Below are 23,793 nucleotides of genomic sequence, written 5' to 3' on the forward strand. Positions count from 1 at the left end.
GTTGTGTTCATCATCATTTCATCCCCATCCGGCGTGCAGGTCGCCCAATGTGGCGCCGAATGTAATAAGACCTGCGATATGGCGGCCGGACCTGCCCCGCGAGGGGCCTCCCGGCCATTGACGCCAAACGCTCATTTCCATTTGGACAAATCAGCTCCTGGAGGAAAGATCTATGCTGAAGTGACAAAAGTCATGGGATAACGAAAGACACAAACACAGACGGAGCTAGAATTGCGTACATACGGTATAAAACGGCAGTGAATTGACGGGACTGTCATTTGTACTCTAGTGGTTCAAGTAAAAAGGTTTCCTACGTTATTATGGCCGTATGACGGGAATTAACAGACTTTGAACGCGGAATGGTAGTTGGAGCTAGGCGCATGGCACATTCCATTTCCTAAATCGTTAGGGGTGTGAAGAGTGTGCCGAGGATACCAAATTTTAGGCAACGAAGTGGCCGCCGGCCTTCACTTAATTACCGAGAGCAGCAACATTTGCAGAGAGTTGTCATTGCTAAAAGGCAAAGGCAGAAATCGATGTGGTACGTACGACGAACGTATCCATTATGACAGTGCGGCGAAATTTGGCGTTAATGGGCTACGGCGGCAGACGAGCAACGCGAGTGCCTTTGGTAATAGCATTGCATCGCGTGCAACTCCTCTCCTGGGCTCGTGACCATGACTGCATAACCGTGACCTGGTCAGAAGAGTTCCGATTTCAGTGGTTAAAGCTGATGGTAAGGTTCGAGTGTGGCGCAGGTCTCATGAAGCCAAGTTGTCAAGAAGACAATGTACAAGCTGGTGGTGGCTCCATAATGGTGTGGGCCGTGTTTACATGGAATGGACCGGGTTCTCTATTACGTTCGGCTTCTCGGAGACAATCTGCAGCGCCGGCCGCGGTGGTCTAGCGGTTCTAGGCGCGCAGTCCGGAACCGCGCGACTGCTACGGTCGCAGGTTCGAATCCTGCCTAGGGCATGGATGTGTGTGATGTCCTTAGGTTAGTTAGGTTTAAGTAGTTCTAAGTTCTAGGGGACTGATGACCACAGATGTTAAGTCCCATAGTGCTCAGAGCCATTTGAACCATTTGACAATCTGCAGCCATTTACGGACTTCATGTTCCCAAGCAACGATGGAGTTTTTATAGATGACTATGCGCCATGTCGCTGACACAGCTGTTCGTGACTGGTTTGAAGAACATTCTGAACAGTTTGATGATTTGGCTACCCAGATCGCCTGAAATGAATCCCCTCGAAAGTTTACGGGACGTAATCTAAAGGTCAGTTTTTGCACAAAATTCTGCACCGGCAACACTCTAGCAATTATGAACTGCTGTAGATGATGATGATGTTTGGTTTGTGGGTCACTCAACTGCGCGTTCATCAGCGCTCGTACAAATTCCCAATCCGTACACAGTCCAATCTAGACACTTTCACCAATGATGATGGAATGATGAGGACAACACAAACACCCATTCCCCAGGCAGAGAAAATGCCCGACCCGGCCGGGAATCGAACCCGGGAACCCGTGATCCAGAGGAAGCAACGATAGCCAGTAGACCACGAGCTGCGGACGACTGCTGTAGAGGCAGCATGGCTCAACATTTCTGAGGGGGCTTCCAACGAGTTGTTGAGTCCATTCCACGACGAGTTGCGACACCACGCCGGGCAAAGGCAGATCCGACACGTTACCGTCGTTGGATAAGCAGCTGCAGCAGCAAGTCGTATACTCCTAGCTCACTCATTTGCTACATAGTTTAATTCTTAATTTCTTTGCGTGTTTTTGGTACTTGCATTGTCTAATTCATAAATTTCTGGCGTATTATAGTATTTGAGAGTTGCAGCATCGCGTTTTAGTACCTGAATAGTGTAAAATCGCGTAGTCTCCTTCCGCCGCCGAGCAGTGTGTCAGCAGTGCGCAAGTAGCAGCATTACTGCATTTACTAGGCAATCTTGTATTTTAATAACCGTTTAAATTTTGTGTCGCTTTGTTTGCGCTCTCTGTAGATTAGTTCAGACGTTCTTTGCACAACAGTTTTTAGCATGGATATGGACTGCAACTGCTGTGTTCGGATGCAGGCTGAGTTGGCATCCCTTCGCTCCCAGCTTCAGGCAGTGTTGGCTTCGGTCACACAGCTTGAGGCTGTTGCCAATGGGCATCACTGTAGGGTTCCGGATGGGGGTTTGTCGGGGACGGCCAGCTCGTCCCACGCATCCCCCGATCGGATTACGACTGTGGTTGCCCGGGATACTGCCCGAATTGAGGCTGATCCCTCACCTGTGGTAGAGTGGGAGGTCGTCTCAAGGTGTGGCAGGGGGCGAAAGGTATTCCAGAGGGCTGAACGGAAGGCCTCTCCAGTTTGTCTGACGAACCGGTTTCAGGCTCTGTCTCAGGCTGATACTGATCTTCGGCCTGACATGGCTGCTTGTCCTGTTCCAGAGGTTGCCCCTCAGTCTGCAAGATCCGGGCGGTAGCAGAAGGTGGGCTTACTGGTAGTTGGGAGCTCCAACGTCAGGCGCGTAATGGGGCCCCTTAGGGATATGGCAGCAAGAGAGGGGAAGAAAACCAATGTGCACTCCGTGTGCATACCGGGGGGAGTCATTCCAGATGTGGAAAGGGTCCTTCCGGATGCCATGAAGGGTACAGGGTGCACCCATCTGCAGCTGGTCGCTCATGTCGGCACCAATGATGTGTGTCGCTATGGATCCGAGGAAATCCTCTCTGGCTTCCGGCGGCAATCAGATTTGGTGAAGACTGCCAGTCTCGCTAGCGGGATGAAAGCAGAGCTCACCATCTGCAGCATCATCGACAGGACTGACTGCGGACCTTTGGTACAGAGCCGAGTGGAGGGTCTGAATCAGAGGCTGAGACGGTTCTGCGACCGTGTGCGCTGCAGATTCCTCGACTTGCGCCATAGGGTGGTGGGGTTTCGGGTTCCGCTGGATAGATCAGGAGTCCACTACGCGCAACAAGCGGCTACACGGGTAGCAGGGGTTGTGTGGCGTGGGCTGGGCGGTTTTTTAGGTTAGATGGCCTTGGGCAAGTACAGATAGGGCAACAGCCTCAACGGGTGCAGGGCAAAGTCAGGACATGCGGGGACCAACCAGCAATCGGTATTGTAATTGTAAACTGTCGGAGCTGCGTTGGTAAAGTACCGGAACTTCAAGCGCTGATAGAAAGCACCGAAGCCGAAATCGTTATAGGTACAGAAAGCTGGTTGAAGCCAGAGATAAATTCTGCCGAAATTTTTACAAAGGTACAGACGGTGTTTAGAAAGGATAGATTGCATGCAACCGGTGGTGGAGTGTTCGTCGCTGTTAGTAGTAGTTTATCCTGTAGTGAAATAGAAGTGGATAGTTCCTGTGAATTACTATGGGTGGAGGTTACACTCAACAACCGAGCTAGGTTAATAATTGGCTCCTTATTCCGACCTCCCGACTCAACAGAATTAGTGGCAGAACAACTGAGAGAAAATTTGGAATACATTTCACATAAATTTTCTCAGCATGTTATAGTCTTAGGTGGAGATTTCAATTTACCAGATATAGACTGGGACACTCAGATGTTTAGGACGGGTGGTAGGGACAGAGCATCGAGTGACATTATACTGGGTGCACTATCCGAAAATTATCTCGAGCAATTAAACAGAGAACCGACTCGTGGAGATAACATCTTGGACCTACTGATAACAAACAGACCCGAACTTCTCGACTCTGTATGTACAGAACAGGGAATCAGTGGTCATAAGGCCGTTGCAGCATCCCTGAATATGGAAGTTAGTAGGAATATAAAAAAAGGGAGGAAGGTTTATCTGTTTAGCTAGAGTAATAGAAGGCAGATTTCAGACTACCTAACAGATCAAACCGAAAATTTCTGTTCCGACACTGACAATGTTGAGTGTTTATGGAAAAAGTTCAAGGCAATCGTAAAATGCGTTTTAGACAGGTACGTGCCGAGTAAAACTGTGAGGGACGGGAAAAACCCACCGTGGTACAACAACAAAGTTAGGAAACTACTGCGGAAGCAAAGAGAGCTTCACTCTAAGTTTAAACGCAGCCAAAACCTCTCAGACAAACAGAAGCTAAACGATGTCAAAGTTAGCGTAAGGAGGGCTATGCGTGAAGCGTTCAGTGAATTCGAAAGTAAAATTCTATGTACCGACTTGACAGAAAATCCTAGGAAGTTCTGGTCTTACGTTAAATCAGTAAGTGGCTCGAAACAGCATATCCAGACACTCCGGAATGATGATGGCATTGAAACAGAGGATGACACGCGTAAAGCTGAAATACTAAACACCTTTTTCCAAAGCTGTTTCACAGAGGAAGAGCGCACTGCAGTTCCTTCTCTAAATCCTCGCACAAATGAAAAAATGGCTGACATCGAAATAAGTGTCCAAGGAATAGAAAAGCAACTGGAATCACTCAACAGAGGAAAGTCCACTGGACCTGACGGGATACCAATTCGATTCTACACAGAGTACGCGAAAGAACTTGCCCCCCTTCTAACAGCCGTGTACCGCAAGTCTCTAGAGGAACGGAAGGTTCCAAATGAGTGGAAAAGAGCACAGGTAGTCCCAGTCTTCAAGAAGGGTCGTCGAGCAGATGCGCAAAACTATAGACCTATATCTCTGACGTCGATCTCTTGTAGAATTTTAGAACATGTTTTTTGCTCGAGTATCATGTCGTTTTTGGAAACCCAGAATCTACCATGTAGGAATCAACATGGATTCCGGAAACAGCGATCGTGTGAGACCCAACTCGCTTTATTTGTTCATGAGACCCATAAAATATTAGATACAGGCTCCCAGGTAGATGCTATTTTCCTTGACTTCCGGAAGGCGTTCGATACAGTTCCGCACTGTCGCCTGATAAACAAAGTAAGGGCCTACGGAATATCAGACCAGCTGTGTGGCTGGATTGAAGAGTTCTTAGCAAACAGAACACAGCATGTTGTTATCAATGGAGAGACGTCTACAGACGTTAAAGTAACCTCTGGCGTGCCACAGGGGAGTGTTATGGGACCATTGCTTTTCACAATATATATAAATGACCTAATAGATAGTGTCGAAAGTCCCATGCGGCTTTTCGCGGATGATGCTGTAGTATACAGAGAAGTTGCAGCATTAGAAAATTGTAGCGAAATGCAGGAAGATCTGCAGCGGATAGGCACTTGGTGCAGGGAGTGGCAACTGACCCTTAACATAGACAAATGTAATGTATTGCGAATACATAGAAAGAAGGATCCTTTATTGTATTATTATATGATAGCGGAACAGACACTGGTAGCAGTTACTTCTGTAAGATATCTGGGAGTATGCGTGCGGAACGATTTGAAGTGGAATGATCATATAAAATCAATTGTTGGTAAGGCGGGTACCAGGTTGAGATTCATTGGGAGAGTCCTTAGAAAATGTAGTCCATCAACAAAGGAGGTGGCTTACAAAACACTCGTTCGACCTATACTTGAGTATTGCTCATCAGTGTAGGATCCGTACCAGATCGGGTTGACGGAGGAGATAGAGAAGATCCAAAGAAGAGCGGCGGGTTTCGTCGCAGGGTTATTTGGTAACCGTGAGAGCGTTACGGAGATGTTTAACAAACTCAAGTGGCAGACTCTGCAAGAGAGGCGCTCTGCATCGCGGTGTAGCTTGCTCGCCAGGTTTCGAGAGGGTGCGTTTTTGGATGAGTTATCGAATATATTGCTTCCCCCTACTTATACCTCCCGAGGAGATCACGAATGTAAAATTAGAGAGATTAGAGCGCGCACGGAGGCTTTCAGACAGTCGTTCTTCCCGCGAACCATACGCGACTGGAACAGGAAAGGGAGGTAATGACAGTGGCACGTAAAGTGCCCTCCGCCACACACCGTTGGGTGGCTTGCGGAGTATAAATGTAAATGTAGATGTAGATGTTATTAGGAGGTATACTGTGACTTTTGGCACCACAGTATACACTGATGTTTGATGAATCGCCTCGGAAGGTGTGCTTCCTTGTGCCTGAGAACAGGTCACTACGAGAAGTATAAGCTTCCATCATAGGCATCATCTAATGAAGTGGAGGCTGCGGTTGTCGCAAAGGCACTGAAGTCCTCTTTAACTTAGAAAAGCATTCTCAGTACCAAAAATAGCAGGAACTCGTAAAAACACTAAAAACACGGTAGTAAAATTTTTATCAACATTGCGGGAAGCTCTCGAAGAAATAAATACACTGCCTGAAAAAAAAGTAATCCACCCCGGCGACATTGTTCATATATCAGTGTGACCTCGTACATGTGAGCTACATCGTTGGATATGTAAATGATTAGAGCTGCACTTCTCTGTAACAGGTAGAACTGCCACCACATTGCGTTAGTGTTGTTCGTGTTTAGCGTAGTTTCAAGTTCCGATAAGGTATATAATATAAGGAATGTGAACAACGTCAGATGTTGCGTAATCACTGTGAAGGACAGCATACTCGTGTGAGACAGCGTTATCAGTACCTGACAGAGTTTGAAAGGGGCTCCCATTCAGCCGATTGGTCCAATTATGTACTATCTAAATTTATGGGGCATTCAGATGTGATAGTGGCCCGACATTGGACTGCTTGGGAACGTGAGGGCACGCATACTCCGATCGTGGCGACTGCCTGGAAGGGGGGGGGGGGGAGATGGCAGAGAGTGAGGGCACATCCTTCCAATGTTTTGGGTGGGAAGCAGAGTCACGTCCACCTTACATAATGGTGTGGAGAGCCAACACATATGACTCCAGATCACGGTCGGTAATCATCGAGAAAACCCTGAAACCATAGCGGTATGTCGTGGACTATCTGCATCCGCCTGCGACAATATCGCGGTGCCGTTTTTCAACAGGACAGTTCTCGTCCATACATGGTACGTGTCTCTATGAACTGTCTACATGATCTTCAGTTGAAACTTCCGGGCTAAGAGGCCGTGGTCGATGTATAAAATTTCCACCTAACGTTTCGTCTCCATTTGCGGGAGACATCTTCTGAGGTCGTCCGGCTACTGCCACTGAGGCTCCAGGTACTCTCGCATTTATAGAGCGCATAGAGGGCACCACCATTTGTCACGTGATGCCGACGGTATGCCTATCTTTGGAAGGCGTCATCATTCCCGATAAAGAGTAATCGATAATCTGCTGGCGCAACGTCGACGACCATATTTTGTCCAACTTTAAAACTCCCTCTTTCTTATGAAAATTATTATTGTGTTTGTGAATATCTATTGCCTCTCTGTACATGCGCGCATGATAAAGGAATGTTCGTGCTAGAACGCTTGACTCATTAAATTTAATTTCGTGGTTCCCATCTCGAAAAACATGCTCAGCTACGGCCGATTTTTCGATGTGTCCTAAGCGACAGTTTCTTTGATGTTCGGCTAATTGGGTGTTTACACTTCTTTTCATTGTTCCAATATATACTTGTCCACAACTGCATGGAATTTTGTACACCCCATGTGTTTTGCTAGAGGGTGGAGGGTGTCTTTTGCAGTTCTTAAATATTCCTTAATCTTCTTGGTGGGTCTGAAGATTGTTTCGATCCCTTCCAAAGATAAGCATACCGTCGGCATCACGTGACTAATGGTGGCGCCCTCTATGCGCTCTGTAAATGCGAGAGTACCTGGAGCCTCAGTGGCAGTAGCCGAACGACCTCAGAAGATGTCTTCCGCAGATGGAGACGAAACGTTGGTGGAAATTTTATACATCGACCACGGCCTCTTAGCCCGGAAGTTTCAACTGAAGACAACACCGGCCGTGAAAGCCTTCATTGTATGATGTCTCCATGATGTTTAGTCACTCACATCCTCAGCAAAATCCTCAGATCTGTCGCCGACAGAACACTTGTGGGACCAGCTGAGACGTCGACTCTGTCTTAGCACCAGTATCAGTACGTCAGGAACCAGTGGCAACACTTGTGGGCTAAATGCCTCAGGAAAGTAGATAATGGTTTTATGACACCCTTCTAGATCCAATCAGTGCATGCATCCATGCCAGAGGGGGTGCAATGTCATACTGATAAGTGCGTGCAACTGCCAAGTTCTCTGTAAATTTACCTGATTTTATAATCACTAAAATACCGTGACATACCCCCTTAACCAGTGAAGTTTCATTTTGTTATTTCGTTTCCTCTTCCCCTTCTCGGTGCTTCACCTTTTTTGTCAGGCAGTGTATATTCATGTGTTCTGAATAAAATTTCACTTCTACGACGAACCAGTAAACCAGTTAACTACATCTACAGCATGCCTTGATACATGGGTACCTTTCACAGGCTTCTTACATCAAGTGAAACTGAAGCCAGTGAGAAGAGGAATGGGGAACATCAAACGCAAATAAAATACTGTGCTTTAGCTCAACCCCACATATTTCACTTTAGTTTAACAAGTCAGTACACCGTAAAGCTACTGTCTCTACAAACACTCGGATGAGATTCAGTAACCTCGCTTCTCATTTGCATCGTCTATAACTAAAATATGCAGCCGCTTGTGACTGCAATAATTCAGGCGTTCAATATTCACCTACTCCAAGCTCCAGCAGCATAAAGCGTAATTCATTGAGAAAGCTTAGCTACAAGCGTTACTGGCCTTTTACTATAGAACGATATGGTGGTTCTTATTGTTAGATTTACTGTAGGTGGACATTTTAAAAACTGACTACTGACCCATGGGAAAGGTGTAGTCACAATTTTACTGGTTACTTAAGAACTGTATCTCGTAGAGTAGTGACTACACAAATCTGTTTTTTGCAAAGGAATGTGTGACTATTACTTCCGTTTTAGAAATATTTGTTTTTGCGTGTAGTAAAGATATATGTTTATTTTAAAATGTTATGTTCTCTTACATTCATATGATTTTTGATGGCTAAATAGTGAAGGTTAAATAATGTTATTTTTGACGGGTAGCTCACATACTCGAGTTGAAGGTAAAAAAAAAGAGAAAAAGAAAAAGAAAATCGGCTTCTCTAAAAATTATTAAGAAATAGCGAGTAGTGGACTAGAGTAAACAATGTAGGGAACACAAAACAGAATCCCTCCCAACCTGTACAGAATTATCACAGCAGGAGTTAACGTGAAAATTCTACTTACAAGTGTTGGTGACATTGTTCAAAAAACTGCTGGCGCAGTACATAATGCTCATGTCTGGGATGGCCACTGTGCACAACAGTTCTCAAGCAACGAGATGAAGACGAATAATCAAATTTTATCTATTATTACTCGATCCCCGTTAGCGAGAAATATGTAATACAAGTGTGATTAGGTATATTTGTGTTTATTAAACCAACATTACTAACGCGTTTAGCAGCACATCTGCGTAGTATTACGAAATTCAGCACTTTTATTACGTTGCAAATAAAAACTCACGTTTCTTGAAATTTTCCCGGCGGGTCGAATGTTCCATTATTTTTCTGGAGTTTACTCTACAGTGCACAGTCTTTAGAAATCTCGCAAGCAGCTAACCTTGAGAACAGCTGAAAGGTTGTCAGGCGAAATATGGTACAAGAGTTAATAAGATCCCGGATGCACACCCGAAAAATAATGGAACGACACATATGTCTCATAGAAAGTCCGTGCACAATTAGGTCAGAACTGTAGCTGAAATAAAAATGTGCTTTAGCCTTGGCAGGCAAAAACGAGTTCCAGCATCGCTACCAGTTACTGAGATGCCTTACCACTCCGCCTATTCATCTCATTTGCAGTCCAAGTCTCCGCTATAAATCGGAGAGAATCATGGGTAAATGAGACTGCCCTCTAAGTAAGCACTTGTTAATTAGCACCAGCCAATCTCGCGTCACCCATCCTACTACACGCCTAATTTTAATATTTTCAGTTGTAAGTAGGCTGTTAAGGTTTTTATGTTGGTAACGCCACGTAGCGCTCTGTATGAAAATCACTGACTGTGTTGTGTGCAGTCTGTGGCTGGTTTGCATTGTTGGAATATATTCACTATTGTAGTTTTGGGCAGCTGAATGTGAACAGCGCGTAACGTGTGCAGTTGGAGGTGAGCCGCCAGCAGTGGTGGTTGTGGGGGGAGAGATGCCAGAGTTTTGAGAGCTGGACGTGTGTCCGTCAGAAAAATGAAATTTGTAAGACTGGATGTAATGAACTGATGTGAATTTTGAACACTATTAAGGTAAATACATTGTCTGTTCTCTATCAAAATCTTTCGTTTGCTAACTATGCCTATTAGTAGTTAGTGCCTTCAGTAGTTAGAATCTTTTATTTAGGTGGCAGTATTGGCGCTCGCTATTATATTGCAGTAGTTCGAGTATCGAAGATTTTTGTGGGGTAAGTGATTCATGAAAGGTATATGTTATTGTTAGTCAGGGCCATTCTTTTGTAGGGATTATTGAAAGTCAGATTGCGTCGCGCTAAAGATATTGTGTGTCAGTTTAGTGATGATATGAATAAGTAAAGAGAGAAATGTCTGAGTACGTTCAGTTTTACTCAGCTGTTTGAAAAACAAATAACGTAAGAGGTTTACCAGCAATGTCATTCTTAACTTTTCTAAGGGGATGTTTCACAGTATTTGCATGTTTAAAATTTCTGTTCCCTTCTGCCAGTTAGTCTTGCCCCGACCTGAGCGACTATTTCTCTCATAGGACTTGGAGGAGCAGTTAAAAGAAATGGGTAATGTCTTCAAAAGAAGGTATAAGCAGATGAATATCAAAAAAAGTAAAACAAAGGTAATGGAATTTACTACAGTTAAATCAGGCGACACTGGAAGAATTAGGGTGAGACCGAGTTTTGCTGTTTGTGCAGCGAAACAGCTAGGGAAGACCTAAGTAGAGAGGACATGTTAAATTCAAATTTTGAAAAGAAGCTTTTGAAATGTGATTTACAGGGTAATGCTGAATATTTAATGGGCACAGCGTGTAACTAATGTGCCTGCAGCTCGTGATCGTGCGGTAGCGTTCTCGCTTCTCACGCCCGGGTTCCCGGGTACGATTCCCGGCGGGGTCAGGGATTTTCTCTGCCTCGTGATGGCTGTGTGTTGTGTGATGTCCTTAGGTTAGTTAGGTTCTAGGGGACTGATGACCATAGATGTTAAGTCCCATAGTGCTCAGAGCCATTTGAACCATTTTTTTGTAACTAATGTAGAGATACTGAATCGAACTGAGGAAAAGCTAAGCTTGACTAAAAGTAACGATCGATTGATAGGATAGATCATGAGACGTGAAGGAATCGTCAATTCAGGTAACTGGTGGAAGTGAGAGATATTTAAAGGCTGTAGAGGAGATCAAGAGGGGTACCCATGGTTTAGGGGTAGCGTCTTTGATTCATAATCAAAACGTCTTCGTTCCCGGGTTCGATCCCCGCCACTGCCTGAATTTTGATAAATAATCAGCATTGGCGGCCGAAGACTTCCGGGATAAGAAGTCAGCCTCATTCTGCCAACGGCCTTGTCAAAGAGGGCGGTGGAGCGGATAGAGGTTCAGGGCACTCTCTTGTCCTAGGGGTGGGAAATTACCCCTAAAGGCGGAAGAATCAGCAATGATCAACGAAATGAGGATGCAGAAGGCAATGAAAACCACTGCATTAAAGACACGTAACGTGTATCCACAGGACATGTGGCCTGTAATTGAAGAAGTGTCATGATGATCTCTCCATTGCAAAAGATTCCGGAATAGTCTCCCATTCGGATCTCCGGGAGGGGACTGCCAAGGGGGAAGTTACCATGAGAAAAAGACTGAATAATCAACGAAAGAATAACGTTCAACGAGTCGGGGCGTGGAATGTCCGAAGCTTGAACGTGGTAGGGAAACTAGAAAATCTGAAAAGGGAAGTGCAAAGGCTCAATCTAGATATAGTAGGGGTCAGTGAAGTGAAGTGGAAGGAAGACAAGGATTTCTGGTCAGATGAGTATCGGGTAATATCAACAGCAGCAGAAAATCGTATAACAGGTGTAGGATTCGTTATGAATAGGAAGGTAGAGCAGAGGGTGTGTTACTGTGAACAGTTCAGTGTCTGGGTTGTTCTAATCAGAATCGACAGCAGACCAACACCGACAACGATAGTTCAGGTATACATGCCGACATCGCAAGCTGAAGATGAACAGATAGAGAAAGTGTATGAGGATATTGAAAGGGTAATGCAGTATGTAAAAGGTGACGAAAATATAATAGTCATGGGCGACTGGAATGCAGTTGTAGGGGAAGGAGTAGAAGAAAAGGTTACAGGAGAATATGGGCTTGGGACAAGGAATGAAAGAGGAGAAAGACTAATTGAGTTCTGTAACAAGTTTCAGCTATTAATAGCGAATACCCTGTTCAAGAATCACAAGAGGAGGAGGTATACTCGGAAAAGGCCGAGAGATACGGGAAGATTTCAATTAGATTACATCATGGTCAGACAGAGATTCCGAAATCAGATACTGGACTGTAAGGCGTACCCAGGAGCAGATATAGACTCAGATCACAATATAGTAGTGATGAAGAGTAGGCTGAAGTTCAAGACATTAGTCAGGAAGAATCAATACGCAAAGAAGTGGGATACGGAAGTACTAAGGAATGACGAGATACGTTTGAAGTTCTCTAACGCTATAGATACAGCAATAAGGAATATCGCAGTAGGCAGTACAGTTGAAGAGGAATGGACATCTCTAAAAAGGGCCATCACAGAAGTTGGGAAGGAAAACATAGGTACAAAGAAGGTAGCTGCGAAGAAACCATGGGTAACAGAAGAAATACTTCAGTTGACAGTTGACTGATGAAAGAAGGAAGTACAAACATGTTCCGGGAAAATCAGAAATACAGAAATACAAGTCGCTGAGGAATGAAATAAATAGGAAGTGCAGGGAAGCTAAGACGAAATGGATGCAGGAAAAATGTGAAGACATCGAAAAAGATACGATTGTCGGAAGGACAGACTCAGCATACAGGAAAGTCAAAACAACCCTTGGTGACATTAAAAGCAACGGTGGTAACATTAAGAGTGCAACGGGAATTCCACTGTTAAATGCAGAGGAGAGAGCAGATAGGTGGAAAGAATACATTGAAAGCCTCTATGAGGGGTAAGATTTGTCTGATGTGATAGAAGAAGAAACAGGAGTCGATTTAGAAGAGGTAGTGGATCCAGTATTAGAATCGGAATTTAAAAGAGCATTGGAGGACTTACGGTTAAATAAGGCAGATGGGATAGATAACATTCCATCAGAATTTCTAAAATCATTGGGGGAAGTGGCAACAAAACGACTATTCACGTTGGTGTGTAGAATATATGAGTCTGGCGATATACCATCTGACTTTCGGAAAAGCATCATCCACACAATTCCGAAGACGGCAAGAGCTGACAAGTGCGAGAATTATCGCACAATCAGCTTAACAGCTCATGCATCGAAGCTGCTTACAAGAATAATATTCAGAAGAATGGAAAAGAAAATTGAGAATGCGCTAGGTGACGATCAGTTTGGCTTTAGGAAAAGTAAAGGGACAAGAGAGGCAATTCTGACGTTACGGCTTATAATGGAAGCAAGGCCAAAGAAAAATCAAGACACTTTCATAGGATTTGTCGACCTGGAAAAAGCGTTCGATAATAGAAAATGGTGCAAGCTGTTCGAGATTCTGAAAAAAGTACGGGTAAGCTATAGGGAGAGACGGGTCATATATAATATGTACAACAACCAAGAGGGAATAATAAGAGTGGACGATCAAGAACGAAGTGCTTGTATTAAGAAGGGTGTAAGACAAGGCTGTAGCCTTTCGCCCCTACTCTTCAATCTGTACATCGAGGAAGCAATGATGGAAATAAAAGAAAGGCTCAGGAGTGGAATTAAAATACAAGGTGAAAGGATATCAATGATACGATTCCCTGATGACATTGCTATCCTGAGTGAAAGTGAAGAAGAATTAAATGATCTGCTGAACGGAATGAACAGTCTAATGACTACACAGTATGGTTTGAGAGTAAATCGGAGAAAGACGAGGGTAATGAGAAGTAGTAGAAATGAGAACAGCGAGAAATTTAACATCAGGATTGATGGTCACGAAGTCAGTGAAGTTAAGGAATTCTGCTACCTAGGCAGTAAAATAACCAATGACGGACGGAGCAAGGAGGACATCAAAAGCAGACTCGCTATGGCAAAAAAGGCATTTCTGGCCAAGAGAAGTCTACTAATATCAAATACCGGCCTTAATTTGAGGAAGAAATTTCTGAGGATGTACGTCTGGAGTACAGCATTGTATGGTAGTGAAACATGGACTGTGGGAAAACCGGAACAGAAGAGAATCGAAGCATTTGAGATGTGGTGCTACAGACGAATGTTGAAAATTAGGTGGACTGATAAGGTAAGGAATGAGGAGGTTCTACGCAGAATCGGAGAGGAAAGGAATATGTGGAAAACACTGATAAGGAGACGGGACAGGATGATAGGACATCTGCTAAGACATGAGGGGATGACTTCCATGGTACTAGAGGGAGCTGTAGAGGGCAAAAACTGTAGAGGAAGACAGCGATTGGAATACGTCAAGCAAAAAAGAGGAGATCAAGGGATAAATACAATAAGCAGAAGAGGCTTGCACATGATAGAGTAAGATGAAGAGCTTCATCAAACCAGCCTTCGCACTGAAGACCACAACAACAGCAAACGTTAAATGTAATAGTTGGTGCATGACTATCTCCGTTTTGTGTTTTTCTGAGACATTATCCGGCGAGCATTCCGTGAACATGAACGACACTGTGAAGTATGACAAAGTTAAGGTCTCTTGAGTATTTAGCTTCCGAGAATCTGCCTCTGTCTTCGATCTGCAAGCGGTATCGCTCTCTCGAGGCACCCACACAGACCAGCACCCAGGGAATCAGTGACCCTACTATCTTTATTGTTAATAGCTGCATGAAGCAACGTAACATTGCACAAGACACACGTAAATGTCAATGAAACTTAGCAGACAAATACTGTGAATGATTTCAGCAGGAATATAAGCGCAAGAGTTGTGCATGAGGACATGCTTGTACAAACGTCACATCATCACCCCAGACAGTATCCGCAGTATCACAACACATGCCAGCACAACGTCCGGCTCGTCGGACATCTTTGAAACAGTGCTAAAAAGCTTCGACTCTGCACGAGAAGTTCTGGACCTCCCTGCGAGGTTAGGTCCAACGAAAGCTACAACGTCGAGCTGAATGTCAAATTCAGGACATCGAGGATGAAAAAGTACAGCAAAGACGCCAACAAATAGTCAACTGGCGCTCAGCATGCACTGAGAACTTACATATTGCCTAATTCATAGCACACAGCACATGGTGTTTCGAAGAGACTCATTCGATGTCATCTTCTAGCACACGGTGTTCCGGGAAAGCCTCATTCGATGTCATCTTCTGCATGAAATAAAGTAGATATTTACGGTGAATTTTGACTCACGCATCATTTTTATTTTCAAAAAATGGCTCTGAGCACTATGGGACTTAACTTCTGAGGTCATCAGTCCCCTAGAACATAGAACTACTTGAACTTAACTAACCTAAGGACAGCACACACATTCATGCCCGTGGCAGGATTCGAACCTGCGACCGTAGCGGTCGCGCGGTTCCAGACTGTAGCGCCTAGAACCGCTCGGCCATCCCGGCCGGCTTTTATTTTTAAAAGAGCCAACGCCTTTCACAAGGATACACCTTTTACAAGCATACTCATACAATCTTTGGATAAAATTAAGATCAGGATCAAACGTTTTGTGTACTTTTCACTAATATGCAATGTGTTCTGCACGGGACGAACGAGAAACATCCGAACGATAGTCAAATTCATGTGTCTGGAGTCCACCCGAAGTTCTTGGAAGGAGGGGCACAAATACGTATTTTTCACAAATACCAACAAAAAAGTACCGTTACATACATGTAACGTATTGTACGTATACCAACTAAGAGAACTACTACTGTTCCATTACGCTATTGACTATGAACTACTTCAAAGCCGGCTTGTGTAGCCAAGCGGTTCTAGTCGCTTCAGTCTAGAACCGCGCGACCGCTACGGTCGCAAGTTAGAATCCTGCTCGGGCATGGATGTGTGTGATGTCCTTAGGTTAGTTCGGTTTAAGTAGTTCTAAGTTCTAGGGGACTGATGACCTCAGATGTTAAGTCCCATAGTGCTCAGAGCCATCTGAACCATTGAATGGCTCCTATTTCTACTAGTGGAGTGGTGACACTTGGGCATACAGGCCGTCTCAGTAAGGTGGCGCAAGAGCGTCGCATCGAACCGAGATTACGTTGAAAAATATGGTTTTGTTGCCAAAAGAGTTGGGAATGATATGGCATATTGTAATCCGGATGAAAACCAATCAGCTTTCAGAAAATAGCGTTTTGCATTACTTATTCAAATCCCCTCGTGTCATTGTAAGTATCTGGACGGCGAGAGAGCATGGGGGTGGAGTGAACTTCCTCGTCACCAACTTCTGTGCCAAAGTCCTAGCTTAAATTCCGAATCCCTCTGCAAAAGGAAGATACATTTTTATGACTACATACATTACCCCGTAAGGGTAATCATTGATATATTCACAATTAATAGAGGACATTTATGTGTCATAGGAGTATATGCACCAAAAGAAGGAAAACACGAAGATTCTGGAGTATTTTATGATGAGCTGCAAAAACAAGTAAATAAATATAATAAAACTAATCATTTGTTAATATTAGGGGACTTCAACGGAGGTTAGTTGGTTGGTTTGTGGGAAGGGTCCAGCGAAGTTCAAATGGTTCAAATGGCTCTGAGCACTATGGGACTTAACTTCTGAGGTCATCAGTCCCCTAGAACTTATAACTACTTAAACCTAACTAACCTAAGGACATCACACACATCCCTACCCGAGGCAGGACTCGAACCTGCGACCGTAGCGGTTGCGCGGTTCCAGGTTGTAGCGCCTAGAACCGCTCGGCCACCCCGCCGGCAAACAGCGAAGTCATCGTTCCCATCGGATTAGAGGAGGATGGGATAGGAAGTCGGCCGTGCCCTTTCAAAGGATCTATCCGAGCATTTACCTGAAGAGATTTGGGGAAATCACGCAAAACCTAAATCAGGATGGCCGTACGCGGGTTTGAATCGTCGTCCTTCCTAATGCGAGTCCAGTGTGCTAACCACTGGGCCACTTCGCTCGGTGTTAAATGCAGGAATTTGAAAGTAGACACAGTAGGCACAATTGATGAAATAACTTTGAACGAAAATGACAAGATTATGAGCTAAAAATTACAAATACCTTCTTCTGAACGAGGGACGTAAATAAATACACCTGAATCGTAAGATAAGACTCACACAGGAATTGTAAATAGTTGACACTACAGACATATTGAATAAGAATGGGAAAGATTAAAGTAAGCAATGTTGAAAGTAACTAATTAGTTACTAGGGAAAAGTAAAGTATCAAACCGGGAAAGAAATCTGGAAATGTGGAATACAGAAATAGCTACGATATTAAAGAAAAACAAAATGATTATAACACCTATTTACAAACACGAACAAACGAAGCCTGGGAGGTATATAAACAGAAAAGAAATAAAAAAAGAGCTTAAGAAAAAGATTCCATAATGAATCGCGGGAAAGATTCATCGGTAATGGTGAACATGACGGTCACGGAAGACACAATACAGCTTTTAAACTAATGAAGCAAATGAATAAAATGGAGGAAGATATTGCGAACAATAATATACTAACAGAAAATCAGTGGATGCACGACTACAGAAATTTGTGGTATGATGAGGGTGGTGAAGAAAGTTATTGCATAAAAATTCATAATAATTCTGTTGATCAGATAGACATGAAAGAATTAAATGCCACCTTAAATGCAATAAAAAATAGAAACATCACTGTCCTAAATGGCTTTAAAGCTGAATTAATCAAATGTGGAGGAAACTCTTTATTACTTTGCTTCCTCCGTTTTTTAAAATATGTGTTAGAAGAACTGTTCTGTACCTGAATAATGGAACACAGCTAAACTATTTCTGTACTTAAAAAAGGCAATAGGAAAGACATAGTAAATTATAGAGAAATAAGTTTTTTAAATGCAGGATACAAAATTTATGGGAAAATTTTTACTCAAAGTCTAAAAAACTATCGCCGATTCAGTAATCTCAGAAGAACAATCACGCTCCCGAAAGGGACGTTCGTGTAATGATAATGTATAGTTATAATAAGATAGATAATTGAAAAACGTCGGGAATATGGCTTAGAAACGCATTTAGCATTTATTGATTTTGAGACAGTATTGAATAAGGTAAAAGGACCCGTTTTGTGGAAAATATTGGAAGCAAAATGTTTTCTAAAACTTCTTATTAATACTAGAAAGAGTCTGTAAGTAAACATAATAACAGTTACAAGTTCAGGTTTGAAAATGTCACATGAAATTTTAATAAATCAAGGTGTTCGACAGCGGTGCAGTCTATCGTCCAGTTTATTTGATTTATATACTGACGACCTATTTATGAAGTGAAAAGATGAAACGCACTTACAAATTAAAATAAGATATAACATAGCATTAACTACTCTGTTATATGCTGATGACCGTACAGTTATACAGGACACATAATTTAATTTACAAAGAACGGTACATACGTTGAGCCAGAATGCAATACACGACAACGTAACTGTACCAGCAAATAAGACCAAGATAATGGCTTTCAAAGGAAACAATCCAGTCAGACCGACAACTGAAAAAATTTTAGAAAACGTATCCCACTTAAGTTATCTATGACATGATGTTAGTCTTAACTACGAAAAAGACAATGAGAAGAAGGTTTACTAAATACGAAGCTATGTGCGGAACAGTTGTAAGAACTTTGGGAAGAAACACAAGAAAATAAACACACTTAAAAATCTACACTCCTGGAAATGGAAAAAAGAACACATTGACACCGGTGTGTCAGACCCACCGTACTTGCTCCGGACACCGCGAGAGGGCTGTACAAGCAATGATCACACGCACGGCACAGCGGACATACCAGGAACCGCGGTGTTGGCCGTCGAATGGCGCTAGCTGCGCAGCATTTGTGCACCGCCGCCGTCAGTGTCAGCCAGTTTGCCGTGGCATACGGAGCTCCATCGCAGTCTTTAACACTGGTAGCATGCCGCGACAGCGTGGACGTGAACCGTATGTGCAGCTGACGGACTTTGAGCGAGGGCGTGTAGTGGGCATGCGGGAGGCCGGGTGGACGTACCGCCGAATTGCTCAACACGTGGGGCGTGAGGTCTCCACAGTACATCGATGTTGTCGCCAGTGGTCGGCGGAAGGTGCACGTGCCCGTCGACCTGGGACCGGACCGCAGCGACGCACGGATGCACGCCAAGACCGTAGGATCCTACGCAGTGCCGTAGGGGACCGCACCGCCACTTCCCAGCAAATTAGGGACACTGTTGCTCCTGGGGTATCGGCGAGGACCATTCGCAACCGTCTCCATGAAGCTGGGCTACGGTCCCGCACACCGTTAGGCCGTCTTCCGCTCACGCCCCAACATCGTGCAGCCCGCCTCCAGTGGTGTCGCGACAGGCGTGAATGGAGGGACGAATGGAGACGTGTCGTCTTCAGCGATGAGAGTCGCTTCTGCCTTGGTGCCAATGATGGTCGTATGCGTGTTTGGTGCCGTGCAGGTGAGCGCCACAATCAGGACTGCATACGACCGAGGCACACAGGGCCAACACCTGGCATCATGGTGTGGGGAGCGATCTCCTACACTGGCCGTACACCACTGGTGATCGTCGAGGGGACACTGAATAGTGCACGGTACATCCAAACCGTCATCGAACCCATCGTTCTACCATTCCTAGACCGGCAAGGGAACTTGCTGTTCCAACAGGACAATGCACGTCCGCATGTATCCCGTGCCACCCAACGTGCTCTAGAAGGTGTAAGTCAACTACCCTGGCCAGCAAGATCTCCGGATCTGTCCCCCATTGAGCATGTTTGGGACTGGATGAAGCGTCGTCTCACGCGTTCTGCGCGTCCAGCACGAACGCTGGTCCAACTGAGGCGCCAGGTGGAAATGGCATGGCAAGCCGTTCCACGGGACTACATCCAACATCTCTACGATCGTCTCCATGGGAGAATAGCAGCCTGCATTGCTGCGAAAGGTGGATATACACTGTACTAGTGCCGACATTGTGGATGCTCTGTTGCCTGTGTCTATGTGCCTGTGGTTCTGTCAGTGTGATCATGTGATGTATCTGACCCCAGGAATGTGTCAATAAAGTTTCCCCTTCCTGGGACAATGAATTCACGGTGTTCTAATTTCAATTTCCAGGAGTGTATAAAGTTATGGTTGTTTCTTCTCTTGTATATGGTTTCGCATCAGGGACTGTAAGAAAGAGAAATCACTTATACAAGCAGTAGAAATGAAGTTCATATAATATCTTAGAGGCTGGAATAAAATGGATAAAATAAGGAATGAAACAATAAGATCAGATTTTAAAAATTTTCAGTTAGTGACAAGATAGAAGAGAATAAAATGAAATGGAAGAATCATGGTGGTAGAATGACAGAAAATAGATTGCCAAAAAAGATAATGAATTATCGGGCGAGCGCAAAAAGAGAACTAGGTAGACCTCATAAGAGGATGGATGATAACACTGCGAGTGATCTGGCAACGCTGTGTTGTTCTGCTTGAGTAGACCGTTGTGCTCATCCCTTCCAAATGCTTCGTCCGAGTTTCGGCTCCTTACAGCCATCACGTGACTTCTGAGAACGCCATCAATGAAGTTGTGATGTGTGTTACGAAAATGAAGCAGCGGAATTTAGAGCAACGTTATGCCATCACTTTTGTGTTAAACTTGGGTAATCCACGAGTGTGATCTTCGAAAAGTTGACTCTGGTCTATTGGGAACACTCCTTATCAAGACTACAAGTTTTTCGCTGACGCCGACCATTTTTGGAAGGTAGAAAACACGTTGAAGAACACTTCGCTCAGGGAGACCTTCAAGTTCAAAAATCGAAGAAATTGTTGAACGTGTGCGTGCTCTTGTCAGATCATACCGACGACCAACAACAAGGATGAAGAGTGACCTGTTCAGCTTAAACACTTTCACTGTACATCAAATTTAGACCGAAATTTTTCACACGCGACAGGTTTGTGCCAAACTGGTACCGAGAAACCATACAAGTGGGCGAAGGACAACCGAAGAAACGTTTACGTTGATCTTCTCGAGAGGACTGCCAATTTCCACGAAAAGCTCAATCATGTGATCACAGATGATGAGTCTTGGATTCTGGAGTAGGAACCTGTGACAAACAGGCACTGTGAAGAGTGGCACACTACGGCGTCTTATAGACCGAGAAAAAGCTGGAACGAGTAAATCGAAGATCAAAACAATGCCGATTTGCTTTTTTGACTGTAGGGGTATCGTGCATGAACAATTTGTCCCCCCAAGACAAGCCGTCAACCAAGTGTTTTATGAAGATATCCTTCAGAGGCTCGGAAAAATGGTGATTCGAGTGGAACTGGGCATTGCAGACATGTGGATGCTGCATCATTACAACGCCCCGTGTCACACAGCCACTTTCATCACGGTTTTTTGGCCTCATAAAACGTTCCAGTTGTTCCGCAGCTCCTCTGTTCACCAGAGTTCTTGTGATTTTTTCATTTCCCGAAATTGACAAATGTATAAAAAGGACGTAATTTTGAGACCCTGGAGACCATTCAAGAGTATGTGACCGGTATGCTAATTTCCTACCAGTCGTAGCCTTTCAGCTCTGCTAGCAAGAATGGGAATAACGACTCGGCCGGTGTATAGCTGCCCCAAACGGAACTACTTTGAAGGGGACCATATTATCGTTTGGAATAAAAAAATTAAAAAAAAAGTTAGATGAAAACTCAGTCCCACTACGTTTTTCACACACATTGTACAGTTCCTTTCGCAATGGTCGCTGGGAACCTGGCTGTCATGGCCCTGCCTTCACCAAAAGTAGCAGTTCCTCTTGGATTTGAAACTGTCATAAGCTTAGCGTGACAAAATCTCTATTGGTTAAAAATGGATCAAATGGCTCTGAGCACTATGGGACTTAACTTCCAAGGTCATGAGTCCCCTAGAACTTAGAACTACTTAAACCTAACTAACCTAAGGACATCACACACATCCATGCCCGAGGCAGGATTCTAACCTGCAACCGTAGATGTCACGCGGTTCCAGACTGAAGCACCGAGAACCGATCGGCCACACCGGCCGGCTTGGTTTTATTGGCGCACGTACGATTGCCTCCCGTTTGACGACTGAATGACAACTTCGAAAGAATGCGAGAAGTCTCCGCTCAACGGCGCAAGTTCATCACTTGGGCAAATCTGGTACTTTTGATCCAGAAACATCATCATTCCATACTGTTCACAAACGATAACCTGTGAACGTAGAAGTAATTCACTTGAGAAGGGGCTGTTCTTAAACGAGAAAAATATTTTACTGCATTATCTCCTTCGACGGGTACACATTTCAACTGTTTCGAGAACTAAGTTTTGACAAAGCTTGTCAGTGGTACCTGACACAATCATCGCATGTCCTTTCACTGACCCAAATATTTTGCAATAGGGATGAATAAGAACAACGCGTAGAAGTAATTCGGATCTCAATTTACGTATTTTGACTCTTGTGACGTTATTGTGTTAGCTGGAGCGTTTTGTACCAGTTCTGACCTTTTCATCGAAATGATTCATAATATTTGTACCATCCAATAATGAAACCCTACAACGCCAATTTAATTCCGTTGATTCTACTCTGGGAATTTCAAAGAGCACATGCCTTTCGAACCGACAAAAGCGTCGTTGCTTTCTTTGACTCACTCACAGGCATTTGTAGACAGGTTGAACGCAGCTCGGCCTGCGAATCTACGCAAAAATGCCGTGCACAGCAACAAAATATTTGCAGATTTTGCGTTGCCATCCGTTGCATCGTTTTTCGGTCAAAGGTCAGCAGCTGCAGCACCCGACTATAAAGGGCTTTATCATGTCCAGTGTTTGTTGTCATTCTCTGAAAAAGATCGTTAAGCTCTCGTTCATTTTATTTGCCTACAATGCCAATTATGCCACGCACATTCATTTTCCGATCTCCCTTTAATATGTAATGACCTGGCGTGATGACTTCAAATTTCTGGTCGGCACCCTCCGTACTGCTGCGTTACATTTAAACTTAACGTATGTCAAGATGGAACTATACAGGGTGCTACAAAAAGGTACGGCCGAACTTTCAGGAAACATTCCCCACACACAAAGAAAGAAGATATGTTATGTGGACATGTGTCCGGAAACACTTACTTTCCACGTTAGAGCTCATTTTATTACTTCTCTTCAAATCACATTAATCATGGAATGGAAATACACAGCAACAGAACGTACCAGCGTGACTTCCAACACTTTGTTACAGGAAGTGTTCAAAATGTCCTCCGTTAGCGAGGATACATGCATCCACCCTCCGTCGCATGGAATCCCTGATGCGTTGATGCACCCATGGAGAATGGCGTATTGTATCACAGCCGTCCACAATACGAGCACGAAGAGTCTCTACATTTGGTACCGGGGTTGCGTAGACAAGAGCTTTCAAATGTCCCCATAAATGAAAGTCAAGAGGGTTGAGGTCAGGAGAGCGTGGAGGCCATGGAATTGGTCCGCCTCTACCAACCCATCGGTCACCGAATCTGTTGTTGAGAAGCGTACGAACACTTCGACTGAAATGTGCAGGAGCTCCATCGTGCATGAACAACATGTTGTGTCTTACTTGTAAAGGCACATGTTCTAGCAGCACAGGTAGAGTATCCCGTATGAAATCATGATAATGTGCTCCATTGAGCGTAGGTGGAAGAACATGGGGCCCAATCAAGACATCACCAACAATGCCTGCCCAAACGTT

The sequence above is a fragment of the Schistocerca piceifrons genome, chromosome 4 (genome assembly GCF_021461385.2).
Source record: "Schistocerca piceifrons isolate TAMUIC-IGC-003096 chromosome 4, iqSchPice1.1, whole genome shotgun sequence".
NCBI classification, from domain to species: domain Eukaryota; kingdom Metazoa; phylum Arthropoda; class Insecta; order Orthoptera; family Acrididae; genus Schistocerca; species Schistocerca piceifrons.